Here is a 20097-nt window from a genome sequence, read left to right on the forward strand (position 1 = left end):
CATTGAGAAGGCAGGCGTGGGTTTTTGCCTTTCCTGCAACCAGCTGTGTTTCAGAGATTAGCCTCATCTCAGATCTCCCTAAAGTTAATGAGACTGAGTTCACAGTTTGTTGACTTGCTTTGCAGAATTTATTTTATGAGAGTTTAATCTGCATGGCTTTTCTTTGTTTTGGGATTCAACCAAGGGAAACACCAGAAATTCTATCAGCTTATTTATGCTTACTATGTTGCCTCATACACACTATGCATTCTATCAATACAATTATCCGATTCTGAGGGGAAAAAACGCTGTCTTAGAGACAAATTTAGTGCACGTGAGCATTCATGTGCACACATACATATACTCACATTTGTGTGTGTGTCTAAGTGCCCAACTTATAATCATGAATTTCTCAAATATGCAGGACTTTCTGTTAAACTTCCTATCATGCAGATTAATTTTACAGAGGAAGGCTTTCCCAACTAAGATGCAAAGATCTCCCAATTTTCCCAGAAGAGGAAAAGAAAAATCTTGTGTCCACTGTTCTTTTCTAAGACAATGTCTACATTAAGGACCAAATGTCAGAAAGAACGTCTGTGGGATCACACTTGAGGGGAGGGAACTCAGTGCTGAATTTCTGGCCACCCAGTGAAGAATCTGATGCCCCAACTGTGGCATGGGAGATGTAAGGAAGTGGGTGGAAGGGATCATGAAGGCCTCAGAGTTAGCTGCTCACATGGACAGATGACTGGTGACTAAAGCTATCCCCATCCCCTACTTCACTGGGGACACAGAACCTCTAGAGTGACAGGTTAAAATTCCTCCTAGTTTGAAGCCTTAAGGACAATTAAATTGAATTAAGGCGTATGAAAGGTTTATCTATATACCCTGAGATTTGTGGTCAAATTCATATCTATACTAATAGGAAGATGATTTATTACCTAAATAAACAGTTGGTTTGCTAGATTAAATCTTTTCAAAGTTTAGTGTCCATGGAGAAATCTAAAGTAATTGGTGGAGAGTCAGTTGGGGTGGAGGTGTTGGATCCTTGGTGGTAATGATATTTGAAAGTTGAATTTCTGACCCAGTCCCTAAGCTCTCAGCACCTGCTCTTCAGCCTCCTTTTCCTGGACTACCAGAAAAGAACTCGCTATGCTGTCCTGCTTTTAGGCCTTAGGGGGCCACTGTCTTTGCTTTGGGTCACATTTTTGTTGCCTCCAGGAAGGTGATGGCAAACACCATGTCCAAGACTAAGTGTGGTGGCACATACCTATAATTCCAGAATTTGGGAGCTGGTGGCAAGGGGATCACAAACTTGAGGTCAGCCTGGGCTACAAAAAAAAATTCAACTTGAAAGGTAGCACATGTGAATTGGTAGATTTATCCAAGACCTTTGGGCTGCAAAAGCACAAAGACCCATTCAGGTGAGCACACACTTTGGGAGCCCATGGTAAGGACATACACAGAAACAATGTGTGCAACCAACATCAGCTTCATACCAGACCTTGAGGAACTGACTATAGAAGCCTGACTCAGACACTCTGTTTCAGAATTCCATTAATCATTCTCTGAGTCCCATCATTCACATTGACTGAGCTCCTATGTCTCTGATTCTTTTTCTTACTAACCATGGCTGCCTCTACTCAGGTGGCATGGAGCCTCATGGTTAGTCCATACTTCTTGGCTTTTCCGTGTCATGATATCTGTGTTCTACTTTCCTTCTATGTGCCACCCCATTTCTGATCTCACGAGCTGATCAACCCTCTCCCTCTGATTACAGTTCAGTTTCCCAAGGAAGTTTCATAATGCCCCTGTTTGGCAAGTGCTTTGATGCCATGTGACTTCACAGGCTACCCACCATTGCTCAGTGTAGAGACTGACTACTCTATATATCAGATACTTTCTACTATTCTAATTAACTTAAAACATGGAATTTCTCACCATACAGAATTTAGTCATTGCTCCTGTTATTAGAACTAGTGCAAGGGTCTGACGTCAGAGCAAACTTTCAAAGTCTAACCTATCTAAGCCTATCTATCTGGATCAATTAGAAAGACAGAAAAGAGTTTTCAATAATCTTAGTGATTTATATACCCCATGGATCACCCCAAAACATTTTAAAAAGCAACTCTTTGTTTTTAAAAAACTTATACCCTCCATTCTAAGGGGAAAAAAGAACTATACTGTTTTACCAAGCTTCCACTTAAATGTGGAGGGCACCATGGAGCAGCAAAGAAGATTTAGATACCTGACATGAGGTTAGGGGTGTTGTCAACTTGACAGAACCTAGAATGACTTGGGAGATGGGCCTCTGGGCACGCCTGAGGGAGATTATCTTGATTGTATTAGTTGATGTAGGAAGACCCATCTTGAATGTGGGCAGACTGTTCCCTAGACAGGGAATCCTGGACTGTATAAGATGGAGAGGTGAACTGAGACTAGGAACCATTCATTGCTCTCTGACTCTTGACTGAGGATGTGAAAGGACCAGCTTCCCGAAACTCCTGCCTCTGTGGCTCCCAATTCCAAGCCGTGATAGACTAACCTGGAACTGTGGGCCAGAATAAACTCTTTCTCCATTAAGTTGCTTTTGTCAGGGTATTTTATCACACTGATGGGGAAAGAAACTAAGACAAGTGACCCCACATTAAAGATGCCAAACTTGACAGGTTTCTCAAGGGCTGTAGACAATTCTCTCAGAATAGGGAAGCATCTCTTTCCTTTATAATGAAGGGCTCAAATTTCCAGGACAGTTCAGAGGAAAACCTGCCTGAGAAGAACTGTGTTTGGCACTTGTTTAGTCCTATTGCCTTGGAGGTCAGCTTGTACAGTGACGTGATCTGAGGAAATAGCTAACACTTGCATCTCAGGAGACGGTGGGACAGAGAGAGATGCCTTGCTCAGCAGAGGTCTAGATAATACCTCTGTGGCCTTCTGGGCCTCTGGAGGGGAACTGCTGCCTCCAGGCCCATCTTCACTTGAGTTGGGCCAATCAAATGAGCCAACAGAGTGAGCACACTTGTACTCAGTGGTACGTTTGGAAATTGGCCCTCTGGCTTTTAATGGGACATTTCTCCAGCAGTTTTATGATTATCAAAGACAATCAGGACAATTGGAAACCTGGAATATTTGTACCCTTTACTGTATTTGGGCCTCAAGCACCAAAAACATTAAGTCAGTTCCCTAGAAGACCCATCCCCTTTAGAGCAAACATTTAATAATTGAAAGGCGTGTTATGCCTGTGCTTATTCATTTAAAAGTATTCCCTAGTCAATATTCTTAGAAATAAGCATGATATTTATTGCTTAGAGATGAGATGAATAACTGACAGGAGTCCTCTACCACCTTCTGTCTCCTATCAGGAATAAACAATAACCCTCAGCTATTCATAGTACCTATCAGCTGTTGGAGTGGTTTAAATAATAGACATAAGCCTCTGTGTTTGGTTTCATCAACATATAGTAGTTGTTTTTGACTAACACCTACCACTAGAAGTTTAGAATCTTACTCCCCTTAACTACTTTTCTTCTGTACTTCTGTGACTTTCCTTTAAATAACTAGAGATAGTAATATTTGTATTCCATGGCACCTTGACTTCTCTATAGCTGGAGCAGCTCCAATCTCCTTGGCCCCACATTATGTTCTCCTTCTAGCCTTGGGCACAGGCCCACTTCTGCTCTCAGTACCCTGGATCTCTGGGCAAGCCTCTTAGTCCAGATTGCCCATTGCATCCTGATCCCCTGCACACAGACAGCTCAAATTTTCAGTCTAGTTTCTTAGAGCTTTCACAGGTTGTCCCCACCTCCAACTTGCCTTTGCACTTCTGATACCTGCCTTCTACCCTGGCTGTCCTCACCTCCAACTTGCCTTGAATTCCCCAGACCAGCCTTCTACCCTGGCAAATCTGATCCCACCCACTGTGTCTTGACTCCTCTACAGCCTGATCAACTCCAATCTCCCAGACCCCACATCCTGTTCTCCTAGTCTTGCGTACAGGTCCCTTTTGCTCTTAGCACCCCAGATCTCTAGACTACTATCTTAGCTCTGTGTGTTGGTGATCTCTACAAATTGCACTGTGCCCATCCCCCTATACTGGAACCATCTTTAGCTCCTCCCACTGCTTCAGGGTTAGACTTCTCTGCGCTTTAGTGGGGGCCAAGATTTTGTCAGACTGCCTGAGATCACCTGAATCTATCCTCTGCCTAAAAGTTTCCCAAATTGTGCTGTGCCTGCTGGTTAGAGGCACCCAGACCTTAGGAAGATGCCTGATTCTCACCTGACTTGGGCCTCTGCTGAAACTCCTGACTAGCTGGACTAGAGTCATCTGGTCGTTCCAACATAAAATCAATAGGGAGAATCTGAGGCCTAGACAAACAGGCTTTTTATTATTTATTTATTAATTTATTGAGAATTTCATACATGCATATAAAGTGTTTTGATCAAATCCATGCCCACTCCCTCCCCTCCAAATCCTCCCATATCTCCCCATCACTTTTTTCTGATAACTTCATGCACTCTTTCTTCTTATTTGATTTATTATTTTTTTAATGGGGCTTTTGGATACTCTAACATTCCCTCCTCTGAAGAGCTAACCCTAAAATCTTGTAGGATTAGATAAAAGTTCCGAAATATTTTTAACATTTTTGGCCTTTGGAATGGAGTAGGCTGCTAAGAGGCCCAAGGACATTGTGAGTTTTAGCCAAGAAACTGGCTTCTTTTCTTTGGGGTCTTTTTACCCTAACTGCTTAGCCAATTCCTACCTCCTATTCTTAACAAACCATCCTCTGAAGAGGTTATGCAAATTGCCAATACCAACAAGCTTTTCATACCCAATGAGAAAACAACCAAGGCACATCAAGTATACAAACAGAAGCAAACTTCAACAAAGGAAGACAATAATGAATATCTCAGTTCTCATTAATGACGCTCCCTCATACAACAGAGGGCCAGGAACACAAAAGGTGACAAATGGCCAAAGTGTAGAGACTAACAGTTTGCAGAATGCTGGTCTTTGGACAGGACTTCTATATTAAACTTCACCCACCCAGGGCTCAGGTACCATTGTAGAAGATGGGGTGGAAAGATTTAAGAGCCAGGGAGGAGGTGCATGACCATATGGAAATAGAGACCTACGTGCTCCTGAGACCCTGCTCATATGAACCTACAGCAATGGTGTCGGCATGCACAGGACCCATGAAAACTCAAACAGAAAAAAACCCAGCATAGAACTGGGGAAATGGGCAGCTGACCTCAATCTTAGCAGAAGAAATGTTGGCAACTGATTACTGCTGGGTGAAGAAGAGCTGATCTTCCTAAAGCAAAAGTTCCCTCAATATTTTCTTGCCTCATAATGATAGTATTTAATGGAATCTCCATTTTGGCCCAGAGGTTGTAAGAAATAAAATAATAATATAGTAATTAATAATAATAATAATGGTATTTTGAGTCAGTTTAGGTCCAGCTACAAATGAACAGGAAAACACTGAGCCCTTGCCTGCCAGTCTAACTAACCCCTTCCAACTCTGCTTATCCAGCTACCTCACCCACCCAAACTAAAAGTTAGCCATGGGTGGTGGCATATGCCTTTAATCCCAGCACTCGAAAGGCAAAGGCAGAGGCAGGCAGATCTCTGTGAGTTCAAGGCCAGCCTGGTCTACATAGTGAGTTCCAGGACAGCTGGGGCTACAGGGAGACCCTGTCTCAAAAAGACAAAAAAAAAAAAACCTATTAACAGCCAAGCCTGCCCAGTGACCTGTAGACATGACAAGGTCATGTGCCTGATAAACTTTGAAATAAGCATAATGCAAAACATAGAGATGACCCCCCTCACAGTCTGTGTTAAACAATAGACAAACTCTGGATTACTCATCAAACGAGGAAAAGGAGAAAGGGATGTGTGCTTACGGCTGTAAAAACTGTTCTCTGAGCCCAGTCAGAGCACCTACGTTCTGTGTTAACACTTTACTTCGCAAGGTAGTAAAATAAACCACCTAGCTTTCCCTCCTCTGAGTCTCTGGTGTTCTTATTATAACATAGGGTCTTTATTCCTCACAAGGTGACCTCGAAGCTCCCTCATCCTCCTCTCCCTTCGGACCACTTCTCTAGGCAGGATGCACTGCCACACTGCGTCTCCCTGCCCCAGCCATTGCCCTAGAATCTTCCTTCCCTCACTCACAGCTTGCTTTCTCCCTGTATTGCTAGAACCACTTCCTTGTTCTACCAGGCAAATATTCTGAGTCCCTGCAGTTCTAAAAATGCATTTTATCCTCCCACTTGATTGACAGTTTGGCAGGATACAGAATTCTAGGCCAAATGAAATCCAGGTCAACATAATTTCCTTAGAACTTACTGCATTGCTCCGTAGTTTCTGGCATCCAGGACTGCTGATGCCAGCTGATTTTTTGTTAGCTATAAATGCAGGCTACTTGGTTTGCTAGTTTCTTTTAGACTGAAAATGTTTAGGGTCTTCCCTTTATTTTGGCCTAGAATTATTCTTAAACATAGACCTTTTCCCTTTCATAGTGTTCAGCATTTGGTGAACCCCATCAAAATAAAATTTTTTGACTCTTGGAAATTTCCCTCACCACACATACACACACCACACCCACACACAAATCTCACCCTATCTCACATACTCTGGATCCGTACCCCTTAGTGATAGTATGTTGAGCCCTGCATAGATCTTTTCCTTATTTTTTAATTTAACCTTTTCTCTATTTTGGAAATTTGCCTTGATTTAGAGCTAAAAACTTGTTATTGATTTTTAAATTTTTAGCAAAATATCCATATTGTAAGAGATAATTATTTGACTTCCTTTATTATGTCATTCTATAGTCTTCGATCTCTCTCTCTCTCTCTCTCTCTCTCTCTCTCTCGTCTTTGTGTATGTGTGTGTTTCAGATTTTTAAAACTTTATTTTCTGTTTTCTGTGTCCTTAAATACCCTTTCTTCCTCCAGGGAAACAAAGGTGAGCAACAGGGCTAAGTATTCGAAGTATCTGAAGTATTTTCTTTGCCCTGCTTTAAAGGGACTGTATGGTTAGTTACTGCAACAGACACTCCCTGAATGGAAAGATTGACTGCCAGCTTTGTGCATCTGGATGGGATTTATGGGGTAACTGTTTTTGTGTGGGGAGGTCAATCCAGTTCTAGAAGGAAAAATGCAGCAGTGCTCTTCCAGAAGTCACTGTTGTGTCGATATTGACCTCTTTCCTTAGACAAATGCCTATGGGGAGCTGCTGTGTCATGGTTGCTGTTTGGGCTTGGTTTGGATTTGGCTTGTATTCTGGCCTAGGAGCAAATCCAAGTTGCTAGTTCTTCTACAAATGGAGGCCAAGGAGACAGCGAGTGCAGCCTGACTTCTGCAGCTCCTATTTTCAGATCTGTTCAGATCCTTTTTACTACTGTCAGCTAGGCCTGTGCGCCCAGAGACCAGAACCTCTTAAGTTTATCAGAACAGCTCAGCCCCAACTCCCCTGTAGTCCCCACTCTGGATTCCTCTGCTTTGCTCACTTAACGTATCTTAGTTGACCTCTTCTGGGAATTTTTTGAAATTTTGCATTGATCTCTTTCCACACTCTCCTTCCAAAGTCTTTGCTGTAATCAGCTTATTCCTTTTCATGTCTGTCTATGTTCTGAAGTTTCCTGTAGATAGTGAAGTCTATGAATGAGCGCAACTTTGGCATCTTGAGTCAGAAGGCTTTGACACTTATAAGTTTGGACAAGAACAAGGCAGTGTTGCTCTGCCCCTAGGCCATCGAGGGGCCATCAGCTGATCGCCTGTGGAAGATGGCTATACCCTGCAGAACGGTTCTGTTGCAAAAATCAAAAGCCATGGAGACTACATAGCAGCAGGGTAAAGGACTGCATTAGGAGACCCAAGAGACTTCACACAGGAGTCTGCTTTCTGTGGAATTCTTACTAATAAATGAAGGTTGTTTTGAAAGAGAGTGGAAGAGAGAAGGGTTTAATTCCTAAAAACAGGTGGTAAAAATAGAATTTCTAAAAACAGGTAATGACTTATGGATGAGAAACAAAATGTGGCCTTATATTGTAGTCAGAGTTCTTTAGCACTTTATCTGCATGGAATTTCTGGTAAAATTCAAATGGAAAACAATCTTTCAGGCACAAAGTACCTCCATGGACAAATTTGTGCTTGGTACCAAATATTTTGCCTACTATAGAAAGCTTTATCCCAGATGAGGGCAGGAGGATATGGAAGCCACCAATATTTATCAAGATTTTACTGCATGCTAGGAGTTTTTGTATCTCATTTTGTTTCATCCTCACAAAAATTCCATTAAGACCCATTCATTCATCCCTTCAATCAATTACACTTCATAAACAGTTTAAGTATGCTAGGAACCATGTTAGGTCAGCATTGGAAATACACTGGTGCATGAAAACACATTTGTGTTTACAGCTCACTGAAGGAGACAGGCATCAACGATAACATAAACAAGTAAAATATTATAAGTACTATGTGAAACACTATATGATGCTACAAAAACATAAAAATAGGAAGCCTGTCTGGAATGGAGAAAAGGCAAAGGAAGACATCTCTGAAAAGATGGTCTGAGACCTAAAAAAAGAATGTGAATGAAGCAGTTGAGAAAGAGGGAGGAGAATATTTCAAATATCCCAAAAAGCATAACCTGTGCAAAGGTCCTGAGGCAGGAGAAAGTATGGTTTCTTAACTTTATGAAAGAATCATCATTTAGAAATATCATTGTAAAAATTTCCAAAGAATCATCAATGGATTCTAATATTAGAAGACACAAGTTCATTACATAGTCTCAGAGTACCATCCCCCCAACACAAGCAAGATTTTTTTTATTCCAAAGGAAAAATTGTAACTTTATAGTAGAGAAACATAATAGACATGAGTTTAATTATGTGAGCAAAGTAGGCATCTGCAAGAATGGGATCAATGGCCATCATGTACCTCCTGATATTGGACCTGAGTGAGGTATAGAATCATGTCTGTGACAGTCCTGTCAAAATGTACAACCTGCATTGCATTGTGAGAATGATCAGACAAACCCCAGATGAGAGACGCCCTACAGAATTTCCAGCCTAGACTCTTCAAAGATTTCAGGGTCTTAGAAGACAAAGAAAGATGGAGAAATTATTATGTATTAAAGGTTTGAAAGAGACATGGTGTCTAAGCAGAATCTGTGACCCTGGGGTTTTTTGGTTTGGGTTTTTTTTTTTTTTTTTTACCTTTGCCTTTGCCTTTGCTATGAAAGATACTAAGGAACATTAGTAAAAAAAATTTTAATGTTTTTGAAAAACACAGAAGCCGTATTAGAATATGCTGAGATCTTCATGTGAATCTATTTATCCTAGTACCTTCAATAAATTCAGAGAAAAAGTGAATGATTAAACAAATACAAAATCTAGTGTTTGAAGAATATGCCTTAGGGTACACAAGAAATTTTTGTATTCTTTTGGCATGTTCCTGTACATTTGAAGCTACTTCCAGAAAAAAAAAAAAAAAGGTTAAGGTAATAAAAAGATGTGAAAGAAGATACCTAGGAGTGGGCTCAGTAGACAGGGAAACATGGCCTAGGCAGGTAAATCACATGATCAGATCAACAAAAAAGGCAGAAGAGATTCCAGGTAACTAAATATAAGCTCAGGGGATCAGTTAGATTGGAATGTGTCACGGTAGTCTATAAAGATGGATGGTGACAACAGGCAGGAGAGGATGGATCTGAGAGCTCTGTTTGCATAAGCTCTGGGTAGATGGGAAACCAGATCAAATGGTAAGAAGAGAGAAGGGAGGGAGGAAATGGGTGAAGCCTAGGATGTGGGCTTTACCACTGGGTGTGAAGGAAACTTTCAGGTAATAAAGACTGAGAGAGTCAAGTTTTGGAGTAAGTCAAGTTTGAATTTCGATGTGTTTTATGTTCTCTTTGAGACCTCTGGGTCAAGCTGTTGGTCAGGTAGGTATATTGCAGACCAGATGGAATGGAATAGGGGTATGGCTGAGCTTATCTGGAGAGCCAGGCCTATCAGGAGCCTTAAAGAGGTCTGTCTGTCTGTTTGCCTGTCTGTCTGTCTGTGTTATCGTCACTCCATGATGATATCGTGGCCGGGAGGTCTGCCTTACTTTTTTATACAGGTTTCCAAGTCTTTTATATCAAAATGCATCTGAAAGGGGCATTCTTCTTTCTCATGTGAACTGATTATTTGGTGCTGCTCTGGAGAGTTAGAAAAATCCACCCTAATTGGGTATCCATTTGTAAGGTCAAGCTTTGTTGAGTTGCTTTCTCTTTCGAGTTAGTCGTTTGTATCTCGTTGGTATGTAAGATATGAAGTGAGAGTTAGAGCCAGCAGGATCCAGCTTAGTGGGACCTCAACCTAAAACCAGTAATCCCGCCTGCTGTGTCATTCCATGTCCCCAGCCAGGGCTGCAGAAGTAGAGTAAGGAATTTCATGTGTTGAGATTTTGTTAGTGATCCCATTAGCCTTTTGTGAGTTACAGGAAACAAACTCACAGCTGGCCTTTGGACATCTTGTAAAGCATCCTGTAATAACTTCTGGCTTATGAGGCTGGCGGCTGGTGAACCCCTGGGGCAGTATGCTGAAGTTCGAGAGGCCAGCTGCAGAGCCCAGTTAACAGAAGCATTTAGACTGACAAGTTAAAGGCTCGGAGGACAATGATACGAGGTTCCTGGGTAACTCACGAGCCCATCTGGCTTTATGAACAGTTTTTTACTCTTTATAAGTACATTTATTTGATCCTTTATTGTATTTTACAAACAGTGACTATCCCCACATGCATACTTTAGTTTAACTCTAATTCCAGGTTTAGGAAATCTTCCTTAAATCCACAATTATCTTTTGGAAAATTGTTTATTTTTCAGACAAGCAGATAAACACAGCACTACACTTCTGGTCCCCAGCTGTGTTAATGTGGCCTTTTATTCAGCTGTGGCCTTGAGCTCTCTAGCTGTGGTACTAAGTACTCCTCAGGCAGACTTAGATTAAAAAATAAAATCTAGTAGAAATACTATCTCTTAATCTCATCATAACCCCAAGACTCTCAACTCAAAGAATCATCCCCTATGCACAATCACTAAACTTAGACTCAGGATGGACCCTAGCTACAGTGCTCAGTTCCTTGGATTAACCTGGAGTGTAAAAGGGAGTTGAACTGTGCCCAAACTTCTCTTTCTAGCACCCCTCCTCTATTTCCTGTTCACATATCACAGGCAGAGTTGAATCATACATCTTGAAAACATGTTGGAACCTAGCCACAATAAATAGTGGCAAATACTCCCTGAGTGCTGAGTGCCAGGGACTATGCTGAGTCAACCACATATATTGTTGCATTGATTCTCACCCAGTTTGGTGAGGTAATCACTATTCTTATCTCTGTCCAGTAATAAGTAAATAGACTCAACAAGACTAAGTTGTATCAATAAGTGGCACCTGGCCAAGGACACAGAGTAAAACCCAATCCTAAATAAACCACCAACTCTCCAAGGAGAACCTCCCAAATGCAGTTCCCTCCAATTCCAGTAATAACCAAAACATCTTCGTGGCCAATAATCAGCCTGAACAGTCTTTGATATAAGAAGCTCATAAAATAAATTGAGCTGCTAAGCCCACTTTACAGGTGTTCCCATAATGCAGTCTCCTGCTAGAACAAGTTTTGCTCATAAATTATTTCAAGCATTTATAATACAATTTATATTCTTGTAGTGATTACTCTGTAAACAGAATTCTCATAGAGTTTTTTCAACATTTGGAAGTGCAGTGTTCAAGTAGAAGGTGAATGAATATTAAAATGTTCAGCTCTGAGCCGGGAGTGGTGGCATCTGCCTCTAATCCCAGCACTCAGGAGGCAGAGGCAGGTGGATCTCTTGGAGATCGAGGCCAGCCTGATCTACATAGGGAATTCCATACAGACCAGCTGGGGCTACAGGGAGATCCTATCTCAAAAAGACAACAAAAAAATGTTTATCTCTGGATTTTCATTAAGGAGACACACTTGTGTAGCCATCACTGACATCAGGAAAAAGAACATTAATAATAAAGAAGTATACTCTTTCACATGACCCTCCTAGCCGCAATCCCCCACCCACAATGGTATGCTATTATTCAGTGACATATCAGCATGGACCAGTCAGTTTTCTTCATTTTGAGCTTCATATAAATGGAGTCATACATCATACAATCTTTTGTGTCTGACTTCTTGTACTCAACAGTGCTTGTGAGAGCCACTGTGTATAACTGTAGATCATTTTCAGAGCCCAGTAGTTTTCTATCATATTACTATGTCATCAGATACTTATTCATTCTACTCTGGGTGAACATGGAAGTTCTTCCTAATTTTGGATTAGTATAATGCTGCTCTCATTTTCGATGTTCTTACTTGTCAGTTTTGGTGTACAGTCTATACATTTCTGTTGAATGTATTTCTAAAAGTGGAAATGGTGAGTCATGGGGTATATAAATTTTAGCTTTGGCAGGTGATGCCAAACTATTTCCTAAAGCCGTTTAATTGATTTGTACAGCCACCAGCAAGGTATGAACTCTGTGAAAATTCTGTTTGTTCCATACTCTTACAAATACTTGTCATGTTCAGTCTTTTTCACTTTGACTATACTGGTAGGGAAGTTGTGGGATCTCATTGTGTGTATAGTTTTTGTTGTTGTCTTTTGTTTTGCATTGCTGATGGGGTTAAACCCTGTTTTAAGAACACTTGGGATATCAAAGGGTACACGAGTGTAGCTTTTACATACACTGTTCCCTAGAAACAGGAAGGACAGCATCCCATGCGTGAGGTCCACCAGAGAAAGCACCAAGGCTGTCAGGACACAGAAAGTAAGTGGAAGACACAGGCAGAGACTTTATTGTAATGCAGTTGTCGTGGAAAGAACTGGTAAGACAAAGTGATCGGGTTTATGATTGGCTGGCTCCAATAATATCAGTGATCTATGGATAAAATGTGCTTTATCAATAATATCAGTGGTCTACAGAAATATCAGTGATATTTCTAAAGAATCTTCCTATGGATATTTCTATGAATATATCAGCGATATCAGGAGCTGTCTCTAGCTGTCTGGTATCTGGTCTAGGGATCACTAGGGAAGGGGTATGGTTGCCCAGGATGTGGGAGACCAGTAAAGGAGATGGGGATGCAGTAAAATGGCTCTGTGGGTAAAGGCACTTGCCGCCAAGCCCAGGACCCACATGGTGGAAAGAGAGAACTGACTAGCAAATTGTCCTCTGATCTCCACTCGTGAGTTGTAGCATGAGCACACACGCATGCAATAAATAAAATGTAATAAAAATAAAAAAATATTTTAAAAGAGATCAGGGAATGAGCTATGGATCAGTTGGTTTGCTACAAAAATTATACTCCAAGTCAAATTATTTAATAGATCTCTAGCAATACAGTCCCTCTAGAGACAACAAGCTCATCATGGTAAAGCGTTTGAATACAGAAAACAAAATAATATGATTAATTTTAAGTACTTCTTCGTAATCTTACCAGAAATTTGGAGATTCTTTTTCATAAAATACTCATTCAAATCTTTTCTCCCATTATTTTGTCCATTTTAGTTTTTGTCTTTGGTTTACAGAAATTCTTCCTGTATTTTATTTTATTTATTTACTTTCTGAGGTACTGAAGATGGAAGCCAGGTCCTTCTGCATGCTAAATAAGCCATCTACATTGAGGTACGTCCCTAGCCTTCTTTCTGTGTTTTAGATATGAGACCTACAAGAATATTTTCCCGTTCTATGGGTTGTTTTCTCACCCTGAGCTGTATCTTATAATGAGCAGAGTTCTTAGTTTTTATGTAATCCTGTTTACCAATCATTTTCTTCATAGATGACAACTTTTTGGGGGTCTTTTTTTTGAGACAGGGTCTCCCTGTAGCCCCAGCTGTCCTGGAACTTGCTATGTAGACCAGGCTGGCCTTGAACTCACAGAGATCCACCTGTCTCTCCCTCCCGAGTAAGCCTACGCTTTTTTAATGTGTATGAGTATTTTGCCTACATGTGTGCATAAGTGCACCAATACGTGTAATGCCCACAGAAACCAGAAGAAGGTGTCAGGCCCCCTAGAACTGAAATTATGGACAGTTATTAGCCACCACGTGTGTACTCTGTAAGAGCAGCCAATGCACTTAACTGCTAGCCATCTCTCCAGCCCCCATGGTTGACATTTTACGAAATATTTGTCTGCTTCAAGGTCATGGAGACACTTCTATGTGGCATTCTAGAGACACTATTTCACCTTTTGTATTGAAAACATTAATCCATCTGGAATTTTTACATACAGTATGGTAGGAATAAAAATTATTTTTTCCATATGAATATACAATTGTACCAGTATCATTTATTGAAACATTATTTTTCTACAATGTTTATGAAGCATTTTTTTTATAAATTAGGAAAACATTCTGTTGGAGTTATTTATAGACCTGCTCACATTCCTTGGTACATGGCCCCTCTTTGTCCAACCCTGACATGACTAGCTCATCTTGTCAGGTTCCTTGTGATTCTGGCTTCTCCAGATAATTTAGTATAATCTCATATCAAGATCATTAATTTAACATGTCTTCAAGATCCATGTTATCACATAAAGCAGCAGATTCACAAATTTTGGAGATTGGTACAAGGACTTGGCAGGGGCATCCTTCTACTTACACAATGCTGCATTTAAATTTGTGTCATCTTCCTTACAAATGAGATCAAAGCCAAACACATTGGCTTCTAAATGAATGTGAGCATCAATTTAAATCTTATCTTCAAAGCGTTGACTCTGCTTTAACTCCCATGAAAGGCATTCTAACCCTCCAGACAGCTCCAAATCAGATTCTGAGCCAATGATGCCTGAGAGCCATCATTTCCAACAACCTTCTTCCCAGTTTACTCCAGATTCAAAAGATACTTCGGATACTTACGGTATTGCTCTGTAAGTCTTGGAGAAATAAAATGATGATCACTTGACCATCATCATCTGCTCTTTCTAAAAGTGTTGGGTCACTCATTTTTTTCCCAAGAAATAAAAAACAAACAAACAGATACCCTGGGACTGTCATCACCTACTTATTCATGCAATTTTCTGCTTCTCAGTGGTCTGTCTCTGTCTTCCATGATTCGTTCTTCCTTTTGTACATGCACACCTGCTTCCTCTTAGGGTTCCCTTTTCCATTTTGGTCACTTAGACTGCTTTTACTACCCACACCTAGACTTTAGGGCTCCTCTTTGATAACGAATCTATACTAGGTACAGTGATCTAATCACTGTGGCAAGGAATCCCCATCGGCTTGAGTTAACAGACTACGTGTTGCTTCCTCCTTATATCAAAATACAGTTTGACAGGATGCATGGAGGATCCCATGTTCCACACAGTCACTCAGGGACTCAGGCACCATGCTGCTCTGGGTCTGTTTATTCTATTCACATGAAAGAACTTCAACATCAGGCCTATCAGTGACAGGTATCACTTTGGATTCTAGCAAATTCCAGCTCTTTAGCAACACTTAATTCATTGCAAAGGAGTCTAGGAAGAAGAAAGGTAACTTGAGAGCCCCCAACAGAAAAGCAAAATATTTGGTGAAGAGATCTCAGTTCACTTAACAATAGCATATGATGATATTGGTGATATAAAAAATTATGTTATCACTGACATGGCTGGCTGGTCTTTGCAAAAAGGAACTTTGGTATTCCTTCCTAGAACAGTGTCTAGCGCTTCCAGTAGTTGCCCAATAATGTTTGATGACTGAATCATAGCATATTGAAGGTAAAGAAAAGTCCTTAGATATCATCTAATCTAAACCTTTCATTTTAAACATGAAGAATCAGAAAGCCAAGGATGCCAAGCGCTTTGCTGACTTTCACCAATGGAGCTGAGGCCCATTCATCTCATATCCCGAAACTAGCATCCCATTTCCCAGTGCAAATGAGACTCTCTTTTTAACCAACTTATCAGAAGTTACACATCTGAACAAGTATTATTCTTACAGAAAGTCTCCTTGGGAGTTCCTACACAAGTCAAATACTGCTGCCATTTTAAAAATTCATGGAGCTTCATTTGAGGAATTGCTTTCAGAGCCTATGGCATTTTCTCCAGCATTGCATTAATGGTGACCGGTAAATATACTCATCCTTTGAAGATGGATTTGATTTTGAGAAATATGTGAAAGATAAAAATTGAATGTGATAACCCAGCTGTGCAATACTGGTTTGGGTCCAAAAAAAAACCCCCAAAAAACAAAACACAAAACCAGGCAAGGCTGCATTATGAGGCACAGACATAAAGACAGGCTTTCCCACGTGATTTATCAACCAGCGTGGGGGACAATTTCAGAAGAGATGTATGGGCATTTTGAGCAATGTCATCATTGTTGGGATGAGTTCATGGAGTCCTAAGGTAATTTGAAGAGAAAAAATAGTTTGTGAAATTTTTGTGTGACTTACATGACAGAAATTCAGATGTTGCAAAATGCTCAAGTTAACTTCATAGGCTTTAAATTTCTACTAAGAAACTCAGAAGACGTTTTTAGGTTTACACAAACTCTATCAACTCCATCTTTGGGAACCAGAGGCAGGATGTGAAGAAAAAAATGCTATTTTTAAAATGAGATGTAATTTCTTTTTTTATATTTATTTTGATTTGTGTGTGTGTGTGTGTGTGTGTGTGTGTGTGTGTGTGTGCCAGTGGAGCCCCTAGAGATGGGAGTTATAGGCAGTTGTGAGTCACCTAAAATGGGTGCTGGGAATTGAACACAGGTCCTTTACAAAAGAACAAATGCTCTTAACCATTGAGCTATCTCTCCAACCTCAAAATAAGACTTCTTGATAAAATAATAAAGTTGGTGACCTGATTCACTCTTTTCTGGAAACATGCTTAAGAAAATATGAAGATAAAAGCCTACAGAATGCTACAATGGACTGTGAACCTCTGTGCTCTGAAGGCAACTATGTACCCAGTGACATGACTCGAGAAGAAAACTTCTGTTCTCTCCTCTGCCAAGCCCCAGATCAGAAGAGACCTTTCTTCCTGAGAGAGGAAAAGCAAGAAACAACAGATTCTTCAGTAAGTAGTGCTAGGAAAATGATACATCCACATGAAGAAAAATGAAATTAGACCTATATCTCCCACCAAATTAAAAAAATCAAAATGGATTAAGGATTAAATGAAAGACCCTCAAACTATGAAACTACTAGAAGAAAATATACAGAAACAGGCCCACGACATTAGTCTACGCAAGGATTTTTTTTTTTGGATAACACTTCAAAAGCACAGGTAGCAAAAACAAATATAGACAAATGGGATTATAGAAATATAAAAGCTCTTTGCACAACAAATGACAGAACAAAGAGAAAAGCTACAGAGGGGGCCATATTCACAAGCTGTGTATCCTGTATTAGTCAGCAGGGAAAATCAGCTTAAAGGAGCAAAGCCTTTTTGCTCATTTTCAGAGATATCAGTCCATGATTCACAGGCTGGGTTACTTTGGGCCTGAGGTGAGGTAGAATATCATGGTGGCAAGATGAAGAAGCAGTAAAGGAGGGGAAGGGGGAGGGGTAGAGAGAGAGAGGAGGAAGGGGAGGAGGAGGGAGAGAGGGAGGAGGAAGGGAGCAGGGGAGAGGGGAGGGGACGGGGAGGGGAGGGCAGGGGAAGGGGAGGGGAGCTGGTCAGTGACAAGATACACTTCAAAGGCATGCTGGTAAGTTACCTATGTCTTCCAACTAGGCCCAACCTAACAGCCCATTCCACTGTGAGCTCATCAATGGAGTAATCCACTGATGAAGTTAGCAACCTCAGAATCCAATCATCTTTCAATAATGTCACCATCTGGGGACCAAGCCTTCAAGACATGAGCCTTTTTGGTAAACATTTCATATCCAACCATAATACATCTGATAAGAATTAAATATTCCTATGTCAGGCATGGTGGGGTCATGCCTTTAATCCCAGCCCTTGGGAGGCAGAGGCAGGTGAAGTTCTGTGAGTTCAAGGCTAGCCTGGTCTACATAGTGAGTTCCAGGCTAGCTGGGGCTACAGGGAGATCCTGTCTCAAAAAGATGAACAAAAAAGAATTAAAAATCCCAAATACATAAGGAACTCCAATAACTCAGCAATAATAACAACAAACATTTATAAGTGGGCAGAAGACCTGAATAGATAAATAGATACATCTCAAAAGAAGATACACAAATGACCAGACAACACATGAAAAACATGCAGGGAAATACAAAATTTGACCAGCGCACCCTCACTCTAGTTAAGATGGTTACTACCGTAAAACTGGAAGATGAGCATTGATGATTATGTACAGAGAAGAAGCCCTTTCTCTAATGTTGGTAGAAATGAAAATTAAAACTACCATTATGGAAAACAATATGGAGGTTCCTCAAAAAATTAAAAATAGAACTAACTTACAATTTAGTTGTCTCACTACTGGGTATATATCGAAAAGAAATGTAATCAATGTGCCAAAGAGATTTCTGTAGTTGTATATTTATTTTAACATTATTAACAAAAGTCAACCTAAGTGTCCAGGATGACTAGATAAATAAAATATGATTTATATACACAGTGGAATACTACTCAGCCATAAAAGTAATGAAATGGTATAATTTACAGCAGCATTGTTGAACTGAAAATTACTATGCTAAGAAAGTAAGGTAAATGAATAAACACAATAGCTGACAACCTCACTCATATATGACTCCAAAATAGTTGTTGCATAGAAATACAGAATAAAATAATGGTTAACAGAGTCTGGGGAAGGAGAGAAAGAGGAGATGAAGGGCAACTGGCCAATGGGTACAACATTCTACAGTTAGAAGGAGTAAGTTAAGCTGTTCCTTCACATAGTAGGATGATTAAAACTGTCAATAATGTATTGTGCATCTCATAGCAACAGGAGAGGTTTTTAATATTCTTATTACAAATAAATGATACATATATAAGATGGAATTTGCTAATAACTCTGATTTGATCATTATCCAATGTGTTTAATATCAAAACCTCATATTAAGCCCAGAAATATGTATAATTATGCATCAACCATAATTTTAAAAATATATAGGATCCCTTGAAGAGAGTTTGCAAACAAAAAAGAGGTAATGGTATCATGGTGGTGGGTATCTAGGAGTCTGCCTTCAGTTGTGCTGTGTGAAGCTGGAAAGGAGGGAAGTCAGAGTTCGGAATCCTTGTTTTCGTTCTGTACCTCTGTATAAAAATTTAAATATCATTCTCATTACTTTATGCTCACACCTGCTCTATTTTGAGACACCCTGCAGTATTTCCCTGACAATCCAGTTCAAACACTTTTCAATAGCATAATTGCACTCTTTTGGTAAATTACCACCTTGTGCAAGGGCACACACAAAAAGGACTGGACATGTGGGGATGTACTTCCTGGGGAAATGCTGTCCTGCTAGAATGGGGCTCTTTTCAGATAAACATCCGTTCTAGTTAGAACATATGAATGGGTAATCACAAAACAATTTATCAGAGCCCTCATCAAAGACCCCCAACTTGGAGAAGCTTTTGCTGGCCTCCTTTGCAAGCGGGCAGAAGACCTGAATAGATACATCTCAAAAGAAGATATACAAATGACCAGCTGACACATGAAAAACGTGGAGAAATACAAAATGTCCCACCTACCTACCCTCTGCCCACTGATTTGCACAAGAGAAACCTCACTGTGATTCCACTTCAACTGTGCTACCCTCTCCACAGGCTGAGCTGTGATGCTGCTTTGTCGTGGCATTTCTGAGAAAATGGAAGATACACAAAGACACTAGTGAGTGAAATGTCCAGCCACACAGCTCACCCTCTCAGTCTCATCCAGTGGTTCTTCTTTGTGTGTGTTGGGGGGGTATGTTGGGTACATGTTCATGTGTGCATGTGTGAATGAGTGAGTACTTCATGCATGTGCATGAAGGCCAGAGGTGTCTTCCTCAGTTGCTCTCCACTTTATTTTGCTGAACCTGGAGCTTACCAGCTTAACGAGACTGGCTGGCCAACATGGCTCCAGCATCCTCCTATCTCTACACATACTCCCCAGCACCGGGTTACAGACACTCACTCCTACATCCAGCTTTTTATGTGATGCTGGGGCTCTGAACTCTGGCC

The sequence above is a fragment of the Nannospalax galili genome, unplaced genomic scaffold (assembly GCF_000622305.1).
Source record: "Nannospalax galili isolate Female #2095 unplaced genomic scaffold, S.galili_v1.0 scaffold285, whole genome shotgun sequence".
Classification (NCBI taxonomy): Eukaryota; Metazoa; Chordata; class Mammalia; order Rodentia; family Spalacidae; genus Nannospalax; species Nannospalax galili.